The sequence below is a fragment of the Callithrix jacchus genome, chromosome 4, assembly GCF_049354715.1.
Source record: "Callithrix jacchus isolate 240 chromosome 4, calJac240_pri, whole genome shotgun sequence".
Taxonomy (NCBI): domain Eukaryota; kingdom Metazoa; phylum Chordata; class Mammalia; order Primates; family Cebidae; genus Callithrix; species Callithrix jacchus.
In genome coordinates this window covers 133119089-133138736 of record NC_133505.1, presented here as the reverse complement: position 1 = coordinate 133138736, position 19648 = coordinate 133119089, and the positions used below count along the sequence as shown (strand labels likewise).

At 36.1% G+C, this 19648-nt stretch overlaps 1 long non-coding RNA gene across 1 annotated transcript in view; it reads right to left on the bottom strand.

Moving 5' to 3' along the window:
• Positions 1-8803: 8803 nt before the first annotated feature.
• The window catches only part of LOC144582353 (uncharacterized), a 124645-nt gene continuing 113800 nt past the window's right edge, over positions 8804-19648 (bottom strand). The window contains exon 2 of the long non-coding RNA XR_013534910.1: positions 8804-8929. This is a non-coding gene — a long non-coding RNA (uncharacterized LOC144582353). The remainder of the gene's footprint in view (positions 8930-19648) is intronic.

Genomic DNA, 19648 nt, shown 5'->3' with positions numbered 1-19648 from the left:
TACTGAGAAAGGGCTTTATCATTAGAATTTAGGAACTTTTCAAATCTAAGGTCCTTATTACAGGGGATAACATTTGGCCATACCATTGTTTGAGTTGTACTTTCAATGTTAATTTTCCTGTACTGGGTTTCACGACTTGATTTCTGTACCACTCTCAGTGAGAAAGCATGTTATTTATACTACATATAATACTACGTGAATGTTACATATAATGTTATGTGAAACTATCATTAATATCCAGTTCTTTGAACAATGGTTATCCCTAGGAATTCTAACTAATGGGCCTCAGAAAGTGGAGGTACCTGTCTCATATTGCTAAACAGGCTTATCATCTAGTGAAGAATGGCAAAATGTTGACTAGTATGACCTATAAAAGATCAAATTGCCTAGCCCTAAATTATTCAGAAATGAAAAATATTTTTCAAGACAGGAAGGGCAGCCTTTTTCCTTTCACAGACAGTTCTATCAATATTATTATAAATTCACATTTATTTATAAACTGTTGATACAATTTCATGTTTCTCTCAAAGTACTGGATATCTCTTGAGATAGTTGTTCAAGCTTATGTAATGCTAATGTTAACTACTGTTCTTTTATCTAAGGCAATGTCTTCACAAACTTGATCCTTAAATCTGTGAACTCTGGGCAGCCCTTGTCTTGTTACATGACTCTCAGTTTCCAGGTCAAGTCAGAAAAGCTAACATGAACAAGCATCTCTGTGTTTTCCTCATTTCTGGCAAGAACTTAGGAGAAAAAAAAATGAGCGGGGTAAGATTAGAGTCCCTTTGAACCCCAATATGATATGGGACACTGCTTGAGTGGAAGTGGCTTTGGATGATGATGTCATTTACACATCAACGTCTGTCTCTCTGTTATCATTGTTCCACAGGGACTGTTTCTGCTGCAACTTCAAAAGGTCTTTATGGCATGCAAGTGTGTGTAAGCTATCAACAGCCAGTTTCCTTATTTGTCCTTTTCTCCCTTGGCTCTTTTTTTTTCCTTGCTTATTACATTAACACAGACTTGAGCTTAGTTTGGTTCTCATCATGCTAGCACACTCTGCTGTACAGTGGTAATATCACAACATGCTCAGTACCCTCTTTGATACTGTGCATCTCAACATAGTTGCCTGTCCCAGCTAATTAATCTGGAACTGGTATACATCCTTCACTTATCCTTAGCAGTAATTCAGTCACCTTTCTTTTTGCTAGCCAATTGATCATGTCCTATTTTTCTAACATAATTTTTGGATAGTTTTCCCAACATGATTCTTCAGCATCAGACAGATGTCTTCACTTTGGTCTTTTTAACCACATTATTTTGTCTTTTCTTTTTTTGGGGGGGTGGTAGAGATAGAGTCTTGCTCAAGTGCAGTGGCAATCATCTTGGCTCCCTGCAACCTCCGCCTCCTGGGTTCAAGCAATTTGGCTGTCTCAACCTACTAAGTAGCTGGGATTTACAGGCACCACCATGCCTGGCTAATTTTTTTATTTTTAGTAGAAATGGGGTTTTGCCATGTTGGCCAGGCTGATCTTGAACTACTGGCCTCAAGCAATCTGCCCTCCTTGGCCTCCCAAAGTGCTGGAATTACAGGCATGAGCCACCGTGCCTAGCCTATTTTGTCTACTTAATGGGATATATGACAACCAACTCACTTTCAGTTTCAAATCTTATTCTGTCCTCTCATTTTTTAGCTTCCCCATCCCATCCACTCCATTTAAGAAATTACTAGAAGAATGCCATAGCTGGATGTTTTGGAAATTTTTAAAACAAAATTTTCTTCTAATAATATCAAGAAAATAAAATTGAAAATTTTCCACTAAAACGAGTAATGAGTAATGTCTTAGAAGCTTCACCTGCTAGAGGGTAATGAGGATAGCCTGACCTATTGACATATTTTTGTTGCAAAAGAAAAAACATGTTACTTATTGAGAATACATACTGAATTTCTCAGATATATTTTATTTGAATATTAGAAAATAACTAGAATGAAGAATGCAGATCTTTCATTTGCAGTTAGTATAAACCATTCATAAATAGCTCTAAAAATAAAGTCTTTTAGAGATAACAAAGTGTACTTTGGTCTTCTTCACTTTTATTTCTGTAAGATTGTGAGGAGAATGAAGATGAAGAGATTAAGATGCTATAAGACATGGTAGGACAATGGAATCATTCTGGATTTCCAAAGTACATTTCCTAGACCCAACATTACCAGAGTCTTGTAATAGGGATGGAGATCTTTATTAAGGATCTCGTAATAGGACAGAGCATGACATAGCTCCCTCTGGAATAATGTAAGCCTACATAGAACAGTAGCATATATGTGTTTTATATACCGACTTCAAAAATAAGAGGTCCTTTAATGCTGTATGTTTTGTTAACATTTAGTATATTATTAAACATTGTACGTTGTTCATTTTAAACAAATGAGCTTCAATGAGTAACTCTTCATACTACTCGTTTTGAAGATGTAAAATATATGACAAACTACAATGCATCAAAAATGATTATATCAAACATCACAAATAGGCAGTGGTACTGTTGCTGAGTGAGCAAGAAAGGCCTCTGCTTTGAGTCTGACTATGCCAGATGAAACCAATCTGAATAGGAGGCAAAGATGTTTCCTTTCCTCTTCCTGGAAAATCATTATAGTCCATCTGCTAAGTGTTCTCATCTCTAGTAGAATAAATGTGATTTCCAGTTTTTTACTTGCCCTGTTAACAAAACATACAGCACTAAAGTACCTCTTGTTTTCGAAGTAACACAACCAAGTATAGTACAATTATTTCATTTACCAGTATAACCTCAAATTTTTAGCAGAGATATTAATAGAATTATACAGGCTAAAAAGGTTAATATCAAGTCACTTATAATAAAAAGAAGCAATAAAAATGTTAGCAATACTAAGACCTAATCAGAACTATCTAAGATGATACATATGCAGAGGCTGAAAAGATTCTTGGCTCAAAATTTGACTAACTTCTCCCCTCCTCCACTTGAAACAGCTCTCAAAAATATGTATTAAACTAAGAAGAGATTGAATATCCTTTGCTTTTTCTTGGCTTGGTAAAATTAAATAGCTTTCATATTAACAAAAAGTACTTTTCAATTATTCTGCAAATATATAGTTTTTAATTAAGGCATTTAAATCAAAATAGACAACTGAAGGATCATCTGAATTATAGCTAGGAATATTTCAGATCCAAAGCAGTTAGAATACAGTTTACCTACTTACAAAATAATTATAAACTTCTCAACTGACATGATTTATTCTTAACCTATAAACCTGAATTCAAATGCAAACATACCTCCAAGTACAACAACAATAATAAAGTAACTTTAGGGAAGAATTCCAACACTAAAACAAAAGGATGAAGAGTAAAGGAATTAGAGCAAAAGTTTAATAGAAAGTTAGCTATTTCTTAAAACTGCAATGGTACTTTACATTAACAAAATATATTTTGATAAGAATCTTGGCCCCAGGCAAATTGAACCATGAAAAATCAGCTCCCTGAGTGTTCCTGTCAGAGACCAGTGATGGAGGGATCCCTGTAAATTCTTAATCTGCCTTTTTTCAGAGCAGGACAATATAGCTTTACTGAAAGGAAGGTCGAGCTGCTGAACCTCCACAGTAGGTAACCCAGAAAGCAATCAAGCTGAGCTGGCAGGGAGTAGATTCCAACTGAACTCTGTAGTGAGGTCTTTTCTCTTCCTCTGCAGGTACCATACAGAAAGGAAGATTCCTAGGACTTGTGGCTTAATTTCTCTGGCTACCGCACTAATCGCACGCATCCCGTAATTACTGTCTCTCTTTCTTCCTCCAGACTGTCATTCTTCTGTCTTTTAGCTCCATCCCACAGGCAGACACTGTCTACACAAAGGGCCAAGCTAGTTAGTCAGCCACCTGAGGGAACTTAGTGGCTCCACTGTGCTCCCTGTGCCTTCTTTTTCCCTTTTTCTTCTTCATTTGTCACCCCTCCCATTCTTTCTAGTGAAGAATATTTAATTTGCATTCTTTCCCAGCTAAAGCAGAGTTAAGGAAATTGCTTCATTAAATAAGACGCCTATGCAGAAAAGCTGAAAAAATCTGCGAACTAAGCCCGGGCTCCTAAAAACAACAACAACCCCAGAGATGTCTCAGGTACCACCAGGATACCACAAAGAAGTGCCTTAGGCAGCCCACAGTGACATCAGAGCCGCCATGGCTGTGCTTTAAACATTTTTACAGGTGTGTGACCCGGAACTTTCTCCCTGGACTGGGCACTGGAAGACTTTTCATATGGATTTATGGCTTTTCAATGGTCAAAAATGAGGTTATTGAGAAATCTCTAGTCAAACTAGCTAAGAAGTTATAACCACACTGACTATAAAATTTAACAGTAGTGAGGCTTATTCCTTGTGCATCAAGCTTGATTTGCTTTTCTTTGTGTCGTGAGTATTCTTCTCAGTCAGTGTAAAGAGACAAACAAAAGAATATTCAAACGGTTCTGGCTTGGAAAGCCATACATATCTTTTGGTGTGTCTTTCTAGGACCCTGGGGTAGGTGCGCTAACCACTTATGTAAAAGATTGATTGGTTTCCAGACCTGGAGCATCTGGAGGCATTGTGGAAACAGTTTATGGTCGCCCTGGAGGTGTAAAGCACCTCCTACCATGCTGAGGTGACCTCATTGGTAAAGTGTTAATTGGCTCTGAAGGGAGCCTCATCTGGTCAATCCAGATGGAGATGCAGATTTATTTCCCTAGATTGAAAATACCACAGAAATGCCAAGCCACCTTCTGAGAAGGATGGAACTGATGCTAGGCAATAACAGATTGTCGATATAATGAAAGGTTAAAGAGCAATCAAATGACTTGTACTTCCCCCATTTACTATAATGAACAAAGCTGAAGTGTTCACAGAGCATAAAAGCAATTTAACTTATCTGTTTTGTTTAACTAAATATATACATATTTATATATATTATATTAAATATATACATATTTATATTCACTAAATATATGTGTGCATATATATATATATATATATATATATATATATTTTTTTTTTTTTTTTTTTTAATGCCCAGGTCAATTAACTCTTGGGTTATGGGCAAAATAATCGAGTATATTTAATCATTATAAATGAATCAGAAGGAAAAATGACGTTTACCAAAGTAGTTTAATTCACACTAAACACCTCCTGTATGCTTTAAGTCTCTAGAGCTCTCTTACAACACATATGTACCTCAGGAAGACTTATTAAAGTGCATTAACTCTGTTTCTCCTAGAACCAAGCCTAAGAATTAATGACCAATCGTTTCTCAATGATAAATGTTGCTAGTTTTTGTTAAGTATCTGGATTCTCTGATGTGGGGAAATGTATTAGAAGATATCTGCCACAACATCATGATTGTAAAGCAATAACAATAAAATGTTATAATTGGTGCTTGCTCAGTATATAGAAGCTGTCATCCTTATGCTGAAGAATAAATTAGAAAATAGGTAAAGATTTTAGAAAATATAAAAAGATGTCTTCTTCCATTAAGAGCACCTTTCTTCAGCTAAGGAATCTCATTATGGCCAGAAGTTCAGTTATGATAATTCATAACTATTATTTATTGTTTGTTAGTCACTGTACTCAGTATTTTCTGCAGGTTGGTGAAACCTCCAGCTTCACAACCACCCTGGAGAGTAGCTTTTATCTGACTAATTTGGCTACCTAAATCTCTAAAATCTTTAGAAAGTATAAAAACATTATCTTAGATATTTATATATTAAATTTAAATAATTTATTTTTCTGGATTTCAGACTCACATTACTTATGACTGTGTGGTTGTACAAATAGATGGCTGCTTTTACATTTTAACACCAGACTGAACACATGGGAAAGGAGCCACAAGTTTAATCTTTACTTAGGTGACTTGTGAACAATACTCACAAAGAATTAGCTACAATCGGCTCTTGGAGACAGATGGGATCAGCTACCACAAAAAGAATAGGGACAAGTTGGGACACAAAAACCCCTACTATCCCTTTGACCCCTTTGATGTTCTCTGAACTACAGCTTGAATTTACACACTGAAAGCGCTGGTACAATCATTTCTGTTACTGCTGCTTCAATATGGTTAAGGAAGGGTGGGAAGGAAATTTTCCTTACCTTGACTATTTCACTCAAAAGAAAAACTGTTTGGGGAAGGTGCTTGCTTAAAAAAATGATATGAAAACTTGAGCAGTGTGCTAGGTTCACCACAGAGGTTTAAGTATTTGGTATTCTGGTTGCTCATGTGAATAAAAATTAGATACGTTTAACATATTTTCTCACCAGACAGTCTCAAAAACAGCTTAATGACTAAGAAATGGTACCAATACAGGCTGCATTTCCTATGATTTGTTTTCTCTTCATTCTTACAAACAGGAACTCATTTTTAAGAAACAGTTTTGCTTTTGTTTTTCCCCCAGACATAAAGTATTGCTTCATTCTCCTAAGCATCCCTGGGAAAATAGGTGTTTAATATCTACTTGAGTTTTCTTTATAATTGAAGATCATACCTGACAAAGTTAACATTTTTAAAAGCAGTTTTGATCAAGAGTGTCCTTAAATGCTCACCTGAATAACTGATTTTAAAAATTAACTTATTAAGCAAGAACAAGAAAATGTCTACATATAATCAGTCATGTCCCTTGTAAAGGATTTCTAAATTAAAACTGTATCGGATGAATCTAATTATATAAATGAAAAAATTCAGTTTTATGTCTTTTACCAAAGGTCTGATGTTGATTGTGGGAGAATCTTAAACATTATATTTCACTATCTTTGATCAATCCATAGTAGAGTTTAAGCAGTCATTATCACTCACAAAATAAAACCAAATAAATTAAACGTATTATAGAAACTTATAATAATATGTGCTGTATAATTAATATTCAACATTCAGTGGATTAAGTTCTTATTGTTTTATCTGTAAAAAGATAATGTGAAATAAAATAATTCCTTCATTTTATAAGAACAATTTTGGGGACATGGCATAGCAATCATTGATCAAGGTTTTAACAAAGACATGTCACTAGTTACAATACATTTAAAAACAAGCCCTGGAATGGAAGGATATCCTTTGTTCACGGATTGGAAGAATCAATATTTTTTCAATGGTAACGCTACTCAAAGCTATCTATGGATTCAATACAATCTCTATCTGATTATCAAAGACATTTTTCACAGAAATAGAAGAAAACAATTCTAAAATGTTTATAGAATCACAAAAGACCCGAAAATAGCCAAAGTAGTCTTGATCAAAAAGAGCAAAGCTAGAGGCATCACACCTCTTGACTTTAAAATATACTATAAAACTATAGTAATCAGTATAGCATTGTATACTGGTGTAAAAAATAGATGCATAGACCAATTGAGCAGAATAGAGAGCCTATAAACAAATCTATGCATTTATGGTCAATTGATATTTGACAAAGCTTTCAAGTATACATATAATGGGAAAAGGACAGTTTCTTCAATAAAGGGTTTTTGGACAAATGGATATCCGCATGCAGAATGAAATTAGACCCTTATCTCACACCATATACAAAAATCATTTCAAAATGGAATGAAAACTTAAATATAAGACTTGAAAGTTTAAAACCCTCAGAATATAGGGGAATCCTCCATAGAAAGACAAATATCACATGAACATAAAAATGTTAAACTTATAGAAGCAGAGAGTAGAATGGTGGTTACCAGAGCCTAGCAGAGGGGTTTGGGGAGATATTGGTCAAAGGATACAAAATGTTCTTATGTAGGAGGAACAAGTTTAAAAGATCTATTATGTAACATAGTAACTATAGTTAATAACAATGTATGATATTCTTAAATGTCACAAAGATCAGCTATCAGTTTTAGATGTTCTCACCACAAAAAAATGATGTGTATGAGGGGATATATATGTGAATTAGCTTGGGATTTAGCCATTTCACAAGGTATACATATTTCAAAACATCATATTATACCTAATAAATATATGCAATTATTATTTCAATTAAAATATTTAATAAATTATTTTAAAATAAAATAACCAAGCTCTGAAACACATTATGCTGCTTTTAAAGTTTCTCATTGTGCATCTCTCTGTCAAGCAAGGGAATTTAAGGCAAAGATCATTTTTCTTTTACCTTTGAAATAAATATTCTTTTAAAATGTTCTACAATCATTCTATCAATACAAACAGCTATAATCTTTTGTCCTTATGAAAATGTATACTGCACTTTAAAAATCATCATTTACATTCACTTTTTTATCATTTGATCACTTATTATTGAATTGCCTTCTATAGAGAACCCAATACTTAATATTTAATTTAATCATGAGTTCCCAGAATCAAATATCATTATCTCTTAGCCATTATCTCTTATCATTATCTCAACATCATTATTTTTAGTCATGCATTTTGCAAGGCTATTAATGAATTATTAAAGTTTTCTTATAGTATGTCATTCTAAAATACTGAATTATTATGTATGATCCAACCAGTCCAGCAGCCCAGAGAGAGACATTAAAAGAAAATAGGATATAGGATTTGTTTGTTTGTCTTTTAACATTCCAGTTCAGGTCTTAGTATGTTTTTTTTATTGTGATAGCATAATTTTGAAGAAGATTCTTTATATATGGAACTAAGGTAAATCCATATATCCAAAAATATTCAGGGACAGAACAACATGGCCAAATAGAAGGTTCTACCCATCATCCTCTATACCAGGACACCAATTTAACGACCATTTACACACAAAAAAAGAAACTTCATAAGAACCAAAACTCAGATGAGCACTCACAGCACCTGGTCTTAGCTTCATATTGCTGAAAGAGGCACTGAAGAGGTGGGAAAAACAGTCTTGAGTCTCCAGTACGACTTCTTCTCCATCCCTCTCAGCATCAGTGGCTTGATGCAGAGTAATTTTATGCACTGGGAAGAGGGAGAACACAGCAATTTTAAGGCACTGAACTCCCCTGTTAAAGCAGAAAACAAAACCAGACCAAATTCAAGCTAATGCCCTTCTAGGGAGGAAGTGTTTAAACCAGCTCTGATGAGAATCGTCCTCTCAGTGGTCTGAACTTGAGTTCTGCAAGTCTTATTATGGGCTAAAGTGCTCTGGGGCTCCAACTAAACTTGAAAGGCAATCTAAGCAACAAGGACTGCAATGCCTAAGTGAATCCTAGTGCTACCCCTAGCCAGTGGACTGAGGCAAGCTCAGCTAACTGAGACACCAGCAGAGGGCAGCTAAGAGTGTTCTGGCATTACCTCTCCCATAACCCCAGGGTATGTAGCTTGTGGCTCCAAAAACAACCCCTTTCCTCCACTTGTGTGTAGGAAAGGGAACAGTGGGGAGGACTGCATCTTGCATCTTGAATATCAGCTCAGCCACAGCAGGATAGGGCACCAGAGTCATGAGGTCTTCTTTCCTGGCTGTTGCTTCCAAACAAGGTTTTTAGACATGCCAAGGGCTAGAAGGGAAACTGCTTCCTTGAAGAAAAGAACCCGGTCCTGGCAGGATTCATCACTTGCTAACTGAGGAGACCTTTGGCCCTGAATAGCCAGCAGCAATACCCAGGTACTATGTAGATGGCCTTGAGGGAGACTTAGAGACTTGCTGATTTTAGGTGAGAGCACATTCCCAGCTATAGTGGCTATGGGGTAAGACAACTTCCACTTGAGAAAATGGAGGGGAAAGTAAAAGATACTTTGGTTTTTACTTTAGGTACCAGCACAACCACAGAGGAATAAAGCACAAAGTGAGCTCTTGGGGTCTGCAATTCCAGAACATGGATCATAGATGGCATTTCTGGACCTGCCCTGGGCCAGAGAGGAGCCCACTTCCCTGAAGGGAAAATCCCAGGATGGAAAGCATTCACTGGGAGCTGACTGAAGAGCACTTGGAGCTTAAGGGAACATCAGCTGTAGTCTGGTAGTACTTTCCATGGGCTTGTGATAGTGGTGGCCACAGTGAGGCTCCTCTGCCTTTGGAAAGTGGATGGAAGATTGAGAAGAACTACATCTTGTGGTATGAGTGCCAGCTCAGACTAAGTATACTAGAACATCAGAGGAACTTTTGAGTATTTCCGCTCTAGTCCTAGGCTCCCAGATAGCACCTCTGGATGCACCCAAGACCTAAAAAACTTTGCCACCCTGAAGAAAAGGATACAGCACTGACTGGCTTTGCTACCTGCTGACTGTAGGGCCCCAAGGCCGTGAGTGAATGTAGGTGATAGCCAGGGAGTAGTTATAGGAGATCTTGGGCAAGAAACGGTGCTATGTTCGATTCAGATCTGACCCAGCACAATCTTAGTGTTGGTGGTCACAGGGATGCATATGTCACTTTACTTCCTGATTCAAGTCGCTCAGAACAGAAAAAGATATTCCATTTGTTCAGGAGTAAGAAAGGGAAGAGAACAAGAGTCTCTGCCTGGTAATCCAGATATTCTTCTGGATCTTGTTCAAGACCATCAAGGTAGTATTTTGATAAATCCACAAGAACCATGATGTTAATGAGGTTAGGATGCTCCTGAAAGCAGATACAATTTAGATCACAATACTCAACTCCTTTTGCATATTTGGAAAGCCTTCTCAAAAAAGATGGGTACAAATAAGCCCAGACTGAGAAGACAACAATAAATACCTAACTCTTCAATGCCCAGACACAGACAAACTTCTACAAGTATCAAGACAATCCAGGAAAACATGACCTTACCAAATGAACTAATTACAGCACCAGAGACCAATACTGGAAAAACAAAGATAAGTTACCTTTCAGACAGAACATTCAAAATAGCTATTGTGCAGAAAATCAAAGAAATTAAGAATAACAAAAAGAGGGATTCAGAATTCTATCAGACAAATTTAACAAAGAGATTAAAATATTTTAAAAACAATCAGGCAGAAATTCTAGAGCTGAAAAATTCAAATGGCACATTAAAGAATGCATCAGGATCTTTTAATAGCAAAATGGATGAACAGAAGAAAAAATTACTGAGTGTGAAGACAGGGTACTTGAAAATATACAGTCAGAGGAGACAAAAGACAAAAATTAAAAACAATGAAGCATGCCTACAGGATTTGGAAAATAGACTAAAAAAGATAAACACAAGATTTATTGGCCTTAAAGAGTGGAGAGTAGGTGGAGAAAGAGATGGGATAGAGTTTATTCAAAGGGATAATAACGGAGAATGTCCCAAACCAAGAGAAAGATATGAATATCCAAGTACAGGAAGGTTACAGAAGAGCAAGTAAATTTAACCCAAGAAGACTACCTCAGGCATTTAATAATCAAACTCTCAAAGGTCAAGGATTAAAAAAAGGGACCCTAAAAGGAACAAGAGAAAAGAAACAACATACAGTGCAGCTTCAATACATTGGGTGGCAGACTTTTCAGTGGAAACCTTACAGGCCAGAAGAGAGTGGCATAACATATTAAAGTGTTTTTCCATTAACACTTTAAATACGTGTAGTATAGTATAGTATATCTGGTGACAGTATCCTTCAAACATGAAGGAGAAACAGACTTTCCCAGAGACAAAAAACAGCTGAGATATTTCATCATCATCAGACCTCTCCTGAAAGAAATTCTAAATGAAGTACTTCAATCAGAAAGAAAATGACATTATCAGCAATAAGAAATCATCTAAATGTAAGAAACTCACTGGTAATAGCAAATACATAGAAAAACACAGAATATTAGAACACTGTAACTGTGCTGTGTAAAATAAGTACTCTTAAGTAAAAAGAATAATAAACTAATAAAAGATAACAACTATAACACTTCTTAAGAAATAGAAAGTACAATTGAAAGGTTAAAAAGCAGGGGATGAAATAAGACACAGAGTTTTTATCAATTTTCTATTTGCTTGTTTATTTACATGAATAGTGTTAAGTTGTTATCATCTTAAAATAATGGATCATAATGTAGCATTTGCAAGCCTCATGGTAACCACAAACCAAAAACATAAAACTGATAATACAAGAAATAAAAAGCAAGGAACTAAACCATATCACCAGAGAAAATCACCTCCACTAAAAGGAAGACAGGAAGAAAGAAAAGAAGGAAGAGAAGACCACAAAACAACCAGAAAACAAATAATAAAATGGTAGGAGCACGTCCTTACTTATCAATAGTAATATTGAATAAAAATTGACTAAACTCTCCAATGAAAACACATAGAACAACTGAAGGACTTTTTTTTAAAGATTCAATGATCTGTTCCCTACAAGAGAAATACTTCACATATAGACACACACAGATGAGAAATAAAGGAATGAAAAAAGACATTTCATGCCAATGGATCCACCAAAACAGCAGGAATAGCTATATTCATATCAGATAAAATAGATTTTAAGATGAAAATGGGTTGGTGCAGTAGGAATTGCTGTTTTTGCACTGCTGGAATTTGCAGTTTGATATTGGAATACATTCTTAAATAAATGTGGTTAAGTTATATGTTATTTCAATGGCAATTTCTTGCTTTTTTTTGCTAATGACATTACTTGCTGTTTATTTTAGACTACTGAAATTATGTTAGACAAAAAGCAAATTCAAGCGATTTTCTTATTCAAGTTCAAAATGGGTAATAAAGCAGAGGAGTCTACTCGCAACATCAATGATGCATTTGTTCCAGGAACTGCTAACAAACATACAGTGCCATCGCGGTTCAAAAAATTTTGTAAAGGAGATGAGAGCCTCAAAGTTGAGAAGTGTCAAAGTTGAGAGGCTGGCCATCAGAAGTTGACAACGACCAGATGAGAGCAATCATAGCTGTTAATCCTCTTATCACTACATAAGATGTTGCCAAAGAACTCAAGGTTGGCCGTTCTACAGTTGTTCAGCATTTGAAGCAAATTAGAAAGGTGAAAAAGCTTGCTTGATAAATGGGTGCCTCATGAGCTGATCGAAAATTTTAAAAATTGTCATTTTGAAATGTCATCTTCTCTTTTCCCGTACAACAAACCATTTCTCAACCAGATTGTGACATGTGATGAAAAGTGGATTTTACATGAAAATTGGTGATGACCAGCTCAATGGTTGAGCTGAGAAGCTCCAAAGCACTTTCCAAAGCCAAACTTGCACCAAAAAAAGGACACGGTCACAGTTTGATGGTCTGCTGCCAGTCTGATCCACTACAGCTTTCTGAATCCTGGTGAAACCATTATATCTGAGAGGTATGCTCAGCAAATCAGTGAGATGCACCAAAAACTGCAATGCCTGCAGGTGGCATTGATGAACAGAAAAGGTCCAATTCTTCTCCAGGATAATACCCAATCACACATCACACAACAAATGCTTCCAAAGTTGAACAAATTGGCCTATGAAGTTTTACCTCATCTGCCATATTCACCTGATCTCTCACCAAGGAGCTACCACTTCTTCAGACATTGCAACAACATTTTGCAGGGAAAATGCTTCCACAACCAGCAGGATGAAGAAAATGCTTTCCAATAGTTCGTAAAATCCTGAAACATGAATTTTTATGTTTAAAAATTCAAGAATAAACTTACTTTTCATTGGCAAAAATGTGTTAATTGTAATGGTTCCTAATTTGATTAATAAAGATGTGCCTGAGCCTAGTTATAATGATTTAAAATTCATATTCTGAAATTGCAATTACTTTTGCACCAACCTAATAACAAGACAAAGAAGGTAACTATATAATGATAAAGGGGACAGACCAGGCAAGGTGGCTCATGACTGTAATCCCAGCACTTTGGAGGCTGAGGTGAATGGATCACCTGAGGTCAGGGGTTTGAGACCAGCCTGGCCAATATGGCAAAACTCTGTCTCTACTAAATTTACAAAAAATTAGCTGAGTGTGGTGTGGGCACCTGTAAGTCCAGCTACTTGGGAGGCTGAGGCAAGAGAATTGCTTGAACTTGGGTGGGGGTGGGGGCAGAGGTTGCAATGAGCCAAGATCATGCCATTGCACTACAACCTGGGTGATAGAGCGAGACTCTGTCTCAGAAAAAAAAAAAAAAAAAAAAGATAAAGGGGTCAATTCAGCAAAAGGATATAACAACTGTAAACATATATGCACTCCAACACTGTAGCACTCATATATATAAAGTAAATATTTTTAAACTAAAATGAGACAGATCCCAATACAATAATACTTAGAGACTTTAATCTCCGTTTTTAGAATTAGGCAAATCACTGAGAGAGAAAAACTCAACAAAGAAACATCAGACTTAATCTGCACTATAGACCAAATGAATCTAACAGATATTTACAGAACATTTCACCCAGTGGCTACAGAATATACAGTGTTTTCTTTAGCACATGGATCATTCTAAAGGATAGACCATATATTAAGTAACAAAATAAATTTTAAAACATTTTACGAAATTGAAACAATACCACGTATTTTCTCTGACCACAATGGACTAAAAGTGGAAATCAAAAACAAGAAGAATTTTGGAAACTACATAAACAAATGGAAATTAAACAATATCCCCCTGAATGATTAGTGGGTCAATGAAAGAATTAACAAGAAAATTGAAACATTCCTTGAAATAAATGATAATGGACATATACCATACCAGAACTTATGAAAAAGAATTAAAGCAGTGCTAAGAAGGAATTTCATAGCTAAAAGTGCTTACACCAAAAAAGAAGAAAAATTTCAAAGGATCAACCTTACAATGCATTTTAAAAAACTAGAAAAGCAAGAGCAAACCAAGCCTAAATTTAGTAGAAGAAAATAAATAATAAAGATCAAAGCAGAAATTAAAATGTATTTCATTGAAATAAATGAAACTGAAATGAAGAAAACAATACAAAAGATCAATAAAATGAAAACTTGGACTTTATGAAAAGTTAAAGTTAAAAGCCCACTTTCACCACTGTTATTCAACATAGCACTGGAAGTCTTAGCTACAGCAATCGGACAATGGCAAGAAATAAAGGGCATCGAAATTGAAAAGGAGAAAGTCAGATTATCATTGTGTGCATATAATATTACCGTATACTTAGAAAAACCCAAAGGCTCCACAAAAAAACTGTCAGAACTGATAAATACAGTAAAGTTGTAGAATACAACTCAACTTTAAAAAATCAGTAGCATTTCTATATGCCAACAGCAAACAATTTGAAAAAGAAATCAAAAATGTAATCCTATTTACAAGAGCCACAAATAAAACTAAATACCTAAGAATTGCCTTAACCAAAAAAAGTGAAAGATCTCTACAATAAAAACTATAAAACACCAATGAAAGAAATTGAAGAGGACAGCAAAAAAAAAGGGAAAAATATTCCCTGTTTATAGATGGGAGGAATCAAAATAGTTAACATTTCCATATATTCAAAGCAATCTATAAACAGACACATAAACCAATGGAACAGAATAGAGATCCCAGAAACAAATCCACACACCTAGAGTGAATTCATTTTCAGCAAAGATGCCAAGAACATAGGCTAGGAAAAAGACAATTGCTTCAATAAATGGTGCTGGGAAAGCTCAATATCCCTATGCAAAAAAAATGACACTATATCCCAATCTCTTGCCATATACAAAAATAAAATCCAAATGGATTAAAGACTTAAATCTAAGAACTCAAACTATGACTCTACCAAAAGAAAACATTGAGGAAGCTTTCCAGTACATTGGCCTGGGCAAAAATTTCTTGAGTAATATTCCACAAGCACAGGCAACCAACATAAAAACGGACAATGGGGTCACATTAAGTTAAAAAGCTCTGCACAGCAAAGGAAATAATCAACAAAGTCAAAAGAAAACCCACAGAATTGGAGGACATATTTACAAACTACCCATCTGACAAGAGATTAATAACCAGAATACATAAGAAGCTCGAACAACTCTGTAGGAAAAAAATCTAATAATCAGATTTTAAAATGGGCAAAGAATTTGAATAGATGTTTCTCCAAAGAAGACATACAAATGGCAAACAGGCCTATGAAAAGGTGCTGAACATCACTGATCATCAGAGAAATGCAAATCAAAACTACTATGAGATATTATCTCAGCCCAGTTAGAATGGCTTACATCCAAAAGATAGGCAATAATAAATGCTTGCAAGGATGTGGAAAAAAAGGAACCTTTGTATACTGTTGGTGGGAATGTTTTTTTGTTTTGTTTTGTTTTGTTTTGTTTTGTTTTGTTTTGAGACAGAGTTTCACTCTTGTTACCCAGGCTGGAGTGCAAAGGCGCTATCTCGGCTCACCGCAACCTCTGCCTCCTGGGTTCAGGCAATTCTCCTGCCTCAGCCTCCTGAGTAGCTGGGATTACAGGCACACGCCACCACGCCCAGCTAATTTTTTGTATTTTTAGTAGAGACGGGGTTTCACCATGTTGACCAGGATGATCTCGATATCTTGACCTGGTGATCCACCCGCCTCGGCCTCCCAAAGTGCTGGGAATACAGGCTTGAGCCACTGCGCCCGGCCGGGAATGTTAATTAGTACAACTACTGTGAAAACAGTTTGTCATTTCCTAAAAAAAAGAAGAGCTACCATATGATCTCGCAATCCCATTGCTGGGTATATACCCAAAGGAAATCAGTATATTGATTGAACAGATATCTGCATTCCCATGTTTGTTGCAACACTGTTCACCATAGCAATGATTTGGAAGCAATTAAGTGTATATCAAATAGATGACTGTATAAAGAAAATGTGGTACTTATATACAATGAAGTACTATTCAATCTTAAAAAAAAAAATAAGATCCTGTCATTTGCAACAACATGGATGGCACTGGAAGTCATTATGTTAAGTGAAATGAACCTAGCACAGAAAGATAGATATCACATGTTCTTACGTATTTGTGGGATCTAAAAATCAAAACAGTTGAACTAATGGAGATAGAAAATAGAATGATAGTTACCAGAGGCTGGGAAAATAGTAGGGGGTAGGTAAAAATGGTTAATGAGTACAAAGAGTAGTTAGAAATCATGAATAAGACCTAGTATTGGATAGCATAACAGAATGTCTATAGTCAATAATAATTTAATTATAGATTTAAAAATAACTAAGAGATTATAATTGGATTGTTTGTAAATGCTTGAAAAGATAAATATCCTATTTTACATTTTACATAATGTGATTATTAAGCAGTGCATTCTTGTATCAAAACTTTACAGGTACCCCATAAAAATGCACATCTACTTTGTAGCCACAGAAATTTAAAAATAATAAAAATAAAAATAATTTACAGAAATTATCAAAGATAAAGAAGGAAATAGCTTAAATTAACTTAAAGCTGGTATTCCTGGAAATCCCTGAAAAAACAAGTGTCCCACGGCGGAGACTAACAACCATTTAACCACCACAGATGGGCAAAGATAGTCCTAGGAAAAATTACAAAGGTAATTTCTTTTAAAGCATGAAAGCATTGAAATTAAAGAACTGGTCCCGTGCACGGCAGATATGTACTGTTTCAATTCCTATACAAGCTTTCAAATAAACATTTGTTAAAATTTTTTTTTAAATCTGTGTTGAAGATAGTATAATGATTTGGAAAACACGTTTTCTAACCTTTGTTTTGAGAAAACAAAGCATTCTTACACATAAATGAAGAAACAAACCAAGAAGGAAGTCAAAGAGCAGAAAATTCAGAGGCAGAAAGAGAAAATAATCAAAGTTTGTAAGTGGAGAAATATGATATTATGACAAAGATTTATATATATAAATATTTTAATAGCATTTTAGGTTCTGGGGTACATGTAAAGAACATGCAGAATTGTTGCATAAGTACATACATGGCAATGTGGTTTGCTGCCTCCATCCCCATCACCTATATCTGACATTTCTCCCCATGTTATCTCTCCCCAACTCCCTATCCCCCACCGTCCCTCCCCTAGTTGCCCCCAACAGACCTCAGTGTGTGATGCTCTCCTCCCTGTGTCCATGTGTTCTCACTGTTCAACACCCACCTATGAGTGAGAACATGCAGTGCTTGATTCTCTGTTCCTGTGTCAGTTTGCTGAGAATGATGGTTTCCAGGTTCATTCATGTCCCCACAAAGGACATGAACTCATTGTTTTTTATGGCTGCATAGTATTGCATGCTGTATATGTGCCACATTTTCCCTGTTCAGTCTATCATCCATGGGCATTTGGGTTGGTTCCAGGTCTTTGCTATTGTAAACATTACTGCAGTGAACATACATGTGCATGTGTCCTTATAATAGAATGACTTATAATCCTTTGGATACGTACCCAGTAACGGGATTGCTGGGTCAAATGGAATTTCTATTTCTAGGTCCTTAAGGAATCGCCACACTGTCTTCCACAATGGTTGCACTAATTTACACTCCCACTAACAGTGCAAAAGTGTTCCTATTTCTCCACATCCTCTCCAGCAACTGTTGTCTCCAGATTTTTTAATAATTGCCATTCTAACTGGTGTGAGATGGTATCTCAATGTAGTTTTGATTTTCATTTCTCTAATGACCAGTGATGATGAGCATTTTTTATATGTTTGTTGGCCTCATATATGTCTTCTTTTGAAAAGTGTCTGTTCATATCCTTTGCCCACTTTTGAATGGGTTTGTTTGCTTTCTTCTTGTAAATCTGTTTCAGTTCTTTGTAGATATTGGATATAAGTCCTTTGTCAGATGGGTGGATTGCAAACATTTTTTCCCATTCTGTTGGTTCCCAGTTCACTCTAATGATTGTTTCTTCTGCTGTGCAGAAACTCTGGAGTTTAATTAGATCCCATTTACTAAAATTGACAACTTACACTAAAATTAACTCCAGATGGATTAAAGGCTTAAACATAAGACCTAACATCATAAAACCCTTAGAAAAAAACCTAGGCAAAATCATTCAGGACATAGGCACAGGTAAGGACTTCATGACTAAAACACCAAAAGCATTGGCAACAAAAGCCAAAATAGACAATGATTTAAAAAAAAAAATTGAGAATCAACAAATTCAAGGAAAGGTATGATGGAAAATTCTTAGTTTCCATTTACAGCAAAACAGAAATTGTCCCTAAAAGTATTCTGCTGAGAGGGTGAGTGATCACCACATTTCCAAACAAGGTACCAGGTGCATCTCAATGGGACAGTTTGCACAGTGGGTGTAGCCCAAGAGGGGCAAGCCAAGGCAGGGTAGGGCACTGCCTCACCCGGGAAGTGTAATCCCTGGAGGACAACCCCTCCCTATACAACAGAGGCCATCAGGGGGTTTTCCAGTCACTCCATCACTCAAGTTCAAATACTGAGCTTCTCCCATAGTTTTTACAACCCACAGACCAATAGATTCCCTGGCTGAAAAGCGCCACGAGTTTCCAGCACAGCTGTTTCAATTGGTGCTGTGGGTTTCACATAAAACTTACACAAATCTGGGCAGCTGTTTCAACCGGTGCCTGGAATGCCTGGGAGACAGGGTTGCCCATTCAACTAAATAAGAAGGTGCTGAAAGCAGGGAGCCAGGTGATCTGGCTCAGTGGGTCCCATCCCCACAAAGACCAACAATCTGAAATGCTCTGAATTGAGAGTTTCACAGCAAGTGCAGCTGGACTTGGGATGGTCCAGTTCTCCCGGGAGAGGGGCATCTGCCGTTACCAAGGCAGTCCACCAACACTGAGGCAGTCTGCCATTACTGAGGCAGTCCACCATTACTAAGTCAGACTGCCATTACCCAGGCAGTTCTAACTGTATCTCTTTAAAGAAAATTACA